The sequence below is a fragment of the Natrix helvetica genome, assembly GCF_964273705.1.
Source record: "Natrix helvetica genome assembly, chromosome: 3".
NCBI lineage: Eukaryota > Metazoa > Chordata > Lepidosauria > Squamata > Natricidae > Natrix > Natrix helvetica.
In genome coordinates, this window is record NC_138549.1 from 39967726 (window position 1) to 39975251 (window position 7526).

The following is a 7526-nucleotide window of genomic DNA, read 5'->3' on the forward strand; positions in this document are numbered from 1 at the left end:
GTAGAATTTCAGAGGCAGACCCCAAGACACTTCAAAATAAATCCAAACTATTCATTTTGCTTGGATCGCACCCTGCAGTCTAATATTTGCCAGCAGGACATGTTGCACTTAGGTCCGTATGACCCTCTAAGCTTCTGGACAAATCCTTCTCGTGTACTAAGGTTCTCCCTAAAAAAAAAAGAAAAGAAAAAAGAAAAAGAAAGAAAAAGAAAAAGAAAAAGAACCCCCTGGCTTGTGGTCACCCCAAGTCGCAGTAGATCTCTCATAAGGACCCCAGCCGTCTTTAAAAGCTACGTGGAGCTATCCGGTTATCTCCTAAAACAAATAAGATAAGGGGAGAAAAGGAGAAAGGAGAAAGAAGAGGAGGAGGAAGAGGAAGAAGAGGAGGAGGAGGAAGAAGAGGGGGGGAGGAGGAACAGGAACCACAAGTCAACCAGAATCAACTGTGATTCCGAGGGGAAAATAATGCGCGAGGGCAAATTCACTCCCTTTCAAGTCTTTGGAGACTGAGCTCCAGGCTCCACAGCCACATACCCTCTCCGTTCGCCTTGGAGCGTGGATTCCTCCCTACTGCATTTCCCTCCTGTGGTGACCACCCGACGGTGGCCAGAGAAATGATTTCATTTGGGTTGTGGGGAGATTGAGAGGAGAGGAACCACAGGAGGAGGAAGAGAACATTCCCCTCGCTGAAATCGCACCTTTTAATTACATTATAAGGGATGGGCAACGTGGCCGGGGTGGATCAATCCAATCCATTCATAATCAGGATTGAGGACACCTATTTGAATTAAAATCTATTAGCTCCTCCACGAGAGACGTGGCCCGGGCCCAAATCAATAAAACGCACAAAAGAGTCTAGCTTTCTCTATGTTTTTTTTTTTAAAAACCTCTCTCTATGAAATGTGCTAAGAAAAAAAAAATCCCTTGATCGATTCGATCCTTATAAATATTTAACCTGCCTAGAAGAAGAAGGGAAAAAAATAAGGGGGGGGGGAGAAATAGGAATGAGAATTTAGCGGAGAAAATGGAAGGTTATCGTAATTAACACGGCCGGCGTTCAGATTATAAAACAAGTGGTCCCTGGACTGATGCGTTGTGGAAATGAGTGGGTGGGTGAGACTGGAGAGAGAAGCTGGCCTGGGGAGAGTTGAAGGTGATTTTCAGAGAAAGACCAAGGCCCGGGTGTGTGTTAAGTGTGTAAGCCAAAAAGGGTCAGACGGGATCCACAGTGGGCCGAATAAACCATTCCGAGAAAGCGAGAGAGGCTCAATGCTGAATTCCCCAGCCAAGCGACCGAAGTCTCGGGCAGAACGGAGAAAGGGCGCCTCTCAGCGCTCCAGCCACTCACCCACCACGCTTCCTTGCATTAGTCCCACAATTGGGCCGGGGCAGAATTGGCCTACGGGTCCGGTCCGGACCTTGAGCGGCAATCCTTTCGGAAGTCTAAGCAAGGAGAACCGGGCAGCGCCCAGGAAAGAGTTGGGAAAGCGAGTGGAAGTGAGGGAAATAGCAGCGCCCTTTGGGAAACATTTCCAGGCAAATCCCCCAGAGCTCCCTGGGGGGGGGGGGTGTCTGTCCATTGACGGGTGATGTACACACCAGTTCCCGCGTTCAGAGAAAAGATGGCTAGTTCGTTTGCGCATCCTTCCCCTGCGTCTCCCAAACTGTGGAGCTTTTTGCTCGGTAAAGCCTCAGGGAGGCCGAGGGGCGGATTGAACCGGTTTTCTTTTTTTTTTTTTTAGAAGGACAGCTCCCACGGGAAACGAGATTTTAGCCTGGCAGGTGCTTGTGTAGACACACAACCACCACACACCATTCCTGCCCTAGAGGCCTATCGGTCCCCCTCCCCTAAAGGTTCCCCTCGCATATATGTGCTAGCCGTTCCGACTATAGGGGGTGGTCCTCAGTTTCAAAGACGAAGAGTCAGCGCTGTCCGAAGACGTCTCCCTGGTCATGTGGTCGGCATGACTAAACTGCCGAAGGCGCACTGAACGCTGTTACCTTCCCACCAAAGGTGGTCCCTATTTTTCTACTTGCATTTTTACATGCTTTCGAACTGCTAGGTTGGCAGAAGCTGGGACAAGTAACTGAGCCACCGCTTCCCTTCTCCTTTGTAGCCACTGCCAAATTTCTGATCCGGCTAAGGACTGGAGACCTTTTTGGAGGCGGGCTGGTGGTGGATCCAAAAGCTAGCTCCGAAATAGGCCAGAGGTCCGAGATACCGAGCCAAGGTCAAGTCCTTCCTCACCGGAGAAACCCCACAACGGAAGAGGTTGCCATCTAGGGGCAGAGAAGCCACCAGGAAAGCAGGGCAGCTGCAGGAAGGAGAAGCTTCTGGGCAGGCGGCCTATTGAGGGCCCCGTATTCCTTCACAAAGCATCAGGGATTCGTTAAAGTAGTAGGAATTCATAGCTTGTTATGGCCCCGTTGTTGTTTTTCCAACCATAGGAGATTAAGAATAATAGTGGAAGTAAAGAGTCAGGAAGGCAAGCAATGACTGTGGCGGAACGAGGCAGATGGAGGAAACTTGATCGCTTTTTTCTCCGACCGGTCTCCAAAACTGGTGAAGCCTCTGTGTCACTTGTGAGTGATTGCCGTCAGAAAAGTTGCCACAAAGCAGCCTCGTTAAAGGTCTCCATCAAGCGGGAGTTAATCAAAAAAACCAAGGGCAAAGGAATGGGGGCGAATTCGATAAGGCGGCTTTAAAGAGAACAGGTTGATTCGATTTCAGAAGAAAATAGATAAAATCAGGACTTAACCTCCCCACCCCACCCCCCGAAAAAAACCTGTGCGCAGCCTGGTTAGTAAACTCGTTAAGTTGACCTGTTCCCACATTTGAGTCTACCGGGTCGCCCCCCATAAGAGTTAATGGTTCTCAAAGATCACCAGCTCAGCTCCTTGCCGAAGTGCCATTCCTTTTAACCGGTCTTGAGTACGAAAGGAGGAGCCTGGGCAAAGCAAAGGTACCCCCGAAGGTGGATTCTGGGATTTCATTCAGTCTTGGCCTGGAAGCAGGAGACGTGAAGAAAGGTCTCTCCTCCTACTCAGCGATCCAAGATCACAGACCGTTACTTCAATTTCCAAACTTGCCTTGCAGGAAAGCAAAAGTTTGGGAAAAAACTTTTCTTTTGTACCACCTTCTTTCTCGTTCTACCATGGCTTCATTCGTCAAATGCTCTGAAGGAATTCGTGTTTCTGTTCAACCTGTCTTTGACATGGGATGGTCATAAAATCGTCAGGAGCAAAAAATACGCAGTGGTTTTGGCTTCCCGGCTATCGTTTAATAGGGCCCTGATATGAAGTAGAGATGTGCTGCTCTTCCCCCCCCTCCCCGTTGAGACTGCCTGAATAATTGGGAATGTCAGAATTATTCTGCTTCCCATGATCCGAAAATGTCCAAAGCAGAAGCTCTCAATCTCTCTCTCTTAAAAAAAAAGTTGAAACAACTCTTACCTCCCAAGCAAAATCGGGCCTGGGTCGAGCATGAGGACGACCATTTTCACACACGCGTTTCTAAGCACCCGTGTCTGCACAGAATCCAAGGTTAAGGCGTCCTGTGTCCAATCGGGTGGTCGGGAAGGGAAATTGGTGGGGACGCGGACCCGTTTCTGGATGGCCTTAAGTAAACGCTTCTATGAGGAGGAAATGCCCTGGATGATTGCAAAAAACGATTAAACATCGCAGTAGTTTTAGAAAGGAATATAAAATATACACTCTGCGCCAATGTTAGCATCCACGGGGTTTATCCTTGTCATGTAATTGATTCGATTTAATTGGGGGGGGGGATTCGTGAATTTGGAAATTAGTCGACAAATTGTTCCCAAATTTTCTGAACTAGAGGTCAGGTTGTCAGGCTGTCTGAACTTTTCAAACGCGCCTGGGGTACAGGAGGAAAGAAATCCAGGCGTGAGGAGATCACATCTGCATAACTTGCCAAGACTCAAGGCTGGCAGCAAATAAGCACGTGACTTTGTTCCTTGGGTGCAGGATGGGTCGGGAAGAGATCGCAACTGCACTTGCAAGGATGCGAATGGCGGGGAAGGTGGTTTAGGAGGGTGTGGATGAAAGGCAGGAAGAAGAATCTCTCCCCTATTGGTGAGAAGACTAGCGCCTCATTGAGGTCCAGCCTTTCCCAATTTGGTGCTGTTCAGCTACAGTTGGACCGCTGCTCGGAGCCAAATAGCGGGATAGGAATGGTGGAAGTTGTGGTCTAACCCATCGCCGGATTGAGGATTCCAGATTCCTTCGGGTGATGTCTGTAGACTGTTAGCAAAAACAAAACAAAAATAGATAGCAAAGATGAGAAGCAGCCGTGCAAGTAAGAAAATAGGAAGGAAAAATGTCCCTAGGAACTGTTTCTCAAACAAATACTCAAGAAAACAACCCAAGGTTATTGACTGCATAACATTTGGGGCCAGGAAATGGCCTCTTCTTTGCTTGGTGCTTGGTCGCCTGTTCTTTTTGCCGAGATCCCCAAAGAGCCACTGGCCAGGCCCAGGGGCGAACTACATTTTTAATCACCTCCGGCTTTTTTAGTCGCTGCCATCCTCAGATAAAAGTTTACTTCTAGATACTTGCTTAATTCAGTGGCCCGGTTGCCTTGTTTTTCAATCACTTATATTCTGCCTAAATCTGAACTCCCAGACTCGGGGTGTCTCAGGTGTGGAGGGCTGCTTGGGGCTGGAACTGGGTGAAACCTGTAATTCCTTCCTCCTGAATCCAAACAAACCCAGCGGGATCGATCTCTTTGTACCTGGCAGAGTTGTTGCGTGGCCTAAAAGTGAGATAATCACAATCTACCCAGGTTTCCTCCAAGAGATACAAAGGAAGTAAATAGATTCTTGAGGATTGGGATGGTGTGTGTGTGTGTGTGTGTGTGTGTGTGTGTGTGTGTGTAAAATGAAGTGGCGAGGAAAAAAAGCCAAATATGATCAGATAACAGGCCTCACACAGGCCCGGCGACTTCTCAGAAACGTCTCCTTTAGAAGCGCTCGCTCTCATCCGGCGCCTTCTTTAAGGCTTACCCAAACTGCTTGGTTTAGCTCAAGATACGACCTAGTTCTCTTTGGCGATCTTCGCTGACTGAAACCCGCCTCGTCCTCCTGGAGAAGGCGAAGCCCCTCGGAAACGTCCGGAGATCCGCCGGCTGCCCTGAGATCAAACGATCAATCCTAGTTCCTCCAGATAATTATCTTAAAATTCACGCCGGAATTGATCTCCTTTTAAAAAAGCGCTTTTATTAATTGTTTCCTCTCCCTTTTTCACCCTCCTCCACTCCTCCCTTGGTGGAAGTGCCAAGACTGCTGCTGTTGTGGGTATCAGCGGATTAATTAAAAAAGGCCCTCGGAGAAAAAAAAAGGGGGGGAGGGAGCGGAAAAGAAGAGGGAGGGGAAGGAGCTCTTCCTCAGCCCGCTACCCTGAGTGCACTCAGATCACACTTCGAGGAGACTCGCTCCCAAAAGTGCACAGAATGGGTGTACTTAGTTTTACAGAGTGGTTTACAGCACTCAAGGATTCACTGAACTCGGGAGCAAAATTGTGTGGGTGGGTGTGGGTGTGTTTGTGTGGAAAGAGAGAGAGAGAGAGACAGACAGACAGACAGACGGACACTGAGGGCGGCACTCCCGTAGAAAAGTTAAAATGAAATATATTAAAATATTGCCCTTCTCTCTGGCAGGTAAAGAAGAGTCAGATCCTGTCGCGGGAATTTCCTGCCCTGTTAGGATCCAGGCTGCGAAGTTGCCAGTGTGTTTCTTCTGGGCAGTAAGTCCCGCGGATTTAAGTCGGGGGCACTCCCGAGAGCGCATGCACAGAGTGAGAGAAACGGCAGTTTAAGCTTGGTGGGGAGTTGTCCAAGCAAGAGGGAAGCGAGAACTTGACCTTCCCAGACAAATCTCCCACCCCGAAGAGGCGCTTTTCGCCAGGGGCTGGAGGTGCCCTTGAAGCGGGACAGCGGGACGCAAAATCGGAGCGTTGCCTTTCAAACTCTGTGCAGACTCCGACTCTGCTCTGCTCCGATCTCAGAGATGGAGTGAGGCCGATGAGTCGGTAGGAACTCCCTGCCAGCCCCTGAGTCCTAAGGCCACCCCTTGATTGGAAAGGGGGTTTACTTTTAAGCACAAGCGCCGTTGTGATCTCCTCCTTAACCGGAGGGAAGGAGAGACGCTCCGAATAGGAGAACCGCCAGCCAGCGTGGAGCAGTCTTCGGTCTGGGCAAGTGCGTGGATTGGTTTTGTTCTACTAGAGGTTTTGCCTCTGGTGCTGAATCCGGCAGGTTAAAGAAAAGGGGGAAAAATAATCCTTTCCGCCTCTCATCCCCGCTTAGATGAATCTTTTTCCTTCCCTGGGGCGATTTGAAGAGATCGCTTCGATCTACAAAGGAGATCGATTCAATCGCCTCCGGTGTTGCTCTGGCAGATTGAGGGGCCGCCACAGGAAAGCGCAAGGAAGCGCCTTGCCCTCTCCCCCCCCCCGAAAACGCAGGTTGCTTTCTGGGGTCCGCTTTTGCCTGGAAGTTTCCTGGATCTCAGCGGGATTGACTTTGGGGCAGGAGATTGTGACGCAAGACCCGCAAGGGTTTTCTGGAGCTGCCCCCCGCGTTTGCTGAAACCCCACAGACCCCCCCCCCGGAAGCTCTTTTTCCCCACCAGGAACTCGCTCATCTTTAGACGGTCGCGGAACCCAGGATTGCCTTGCCTGCAAGGGCAAACAAGCCTGCAGTTCGTCAGGTGAGAATGGAAGCCGATCTGCTGTTTCTCCCTTGGATCCCGGACCCCTCCCTTTCCATACCTGAGGGCGGGGTGTATCTGCGTGTGTGTGTGTGTCTCCTGGCCTAACTTGTAACAGAGAAAAAGAAACGCCGCGAAGCCTCCCGACTTCTCGCTCATCCTCCTTGCGCGGAAAGGTCTCGCCACCGAAAGTGCGGGAGCTCAAAGCCGAAACCGCCCCATATTGAGGATTTAGGGAAGGGAGGGGAGGAGAAGAACGACAAAGGCGACAAAAATCCAGAAAGACCCAACAGTTATAAAACAACACTGATCGCTCCAACTGGACCGGATTTACCTTTGGATCGAACCGTCGGCTTATTTCTCTCTGGCTTCTCCTCCCCTTGCCCGCTTGTCCGTCTCCTATAAGTCCACGCGAGCTCGTGGCAGGCAATAAAGTCTTCTTCGACTTTTGTCCCCCACCCCACCCCCACCATATACCCCTCGTCGGTTGAGTTCCTGCAAACCCCGACAAAGCACGCCGGCCACGAGGTACCTGTTTGGGGCGGGGGGGGGGGCGGGGGGGAGGGGCTCGTTGGCTTTCTCTCCCTCCGCCTCTTTTTGCTCTTTGGCTCCCGAAATCAAGGTGCAGCGGACGCCAGCGCGTGATGAAACGTAAAGCAAGCCAATTGCTGGCCCGAGGAGGGGGAAAATGCTCTCCGGCGTCTGCCTGCGACTCGAAAAGAGGCAATAATTGCTGGAGACAGGGAGAGCTGGGGGGCTGGGCTGAAGTAGCCCAGTATAAATAGTGGGATCTCAAAT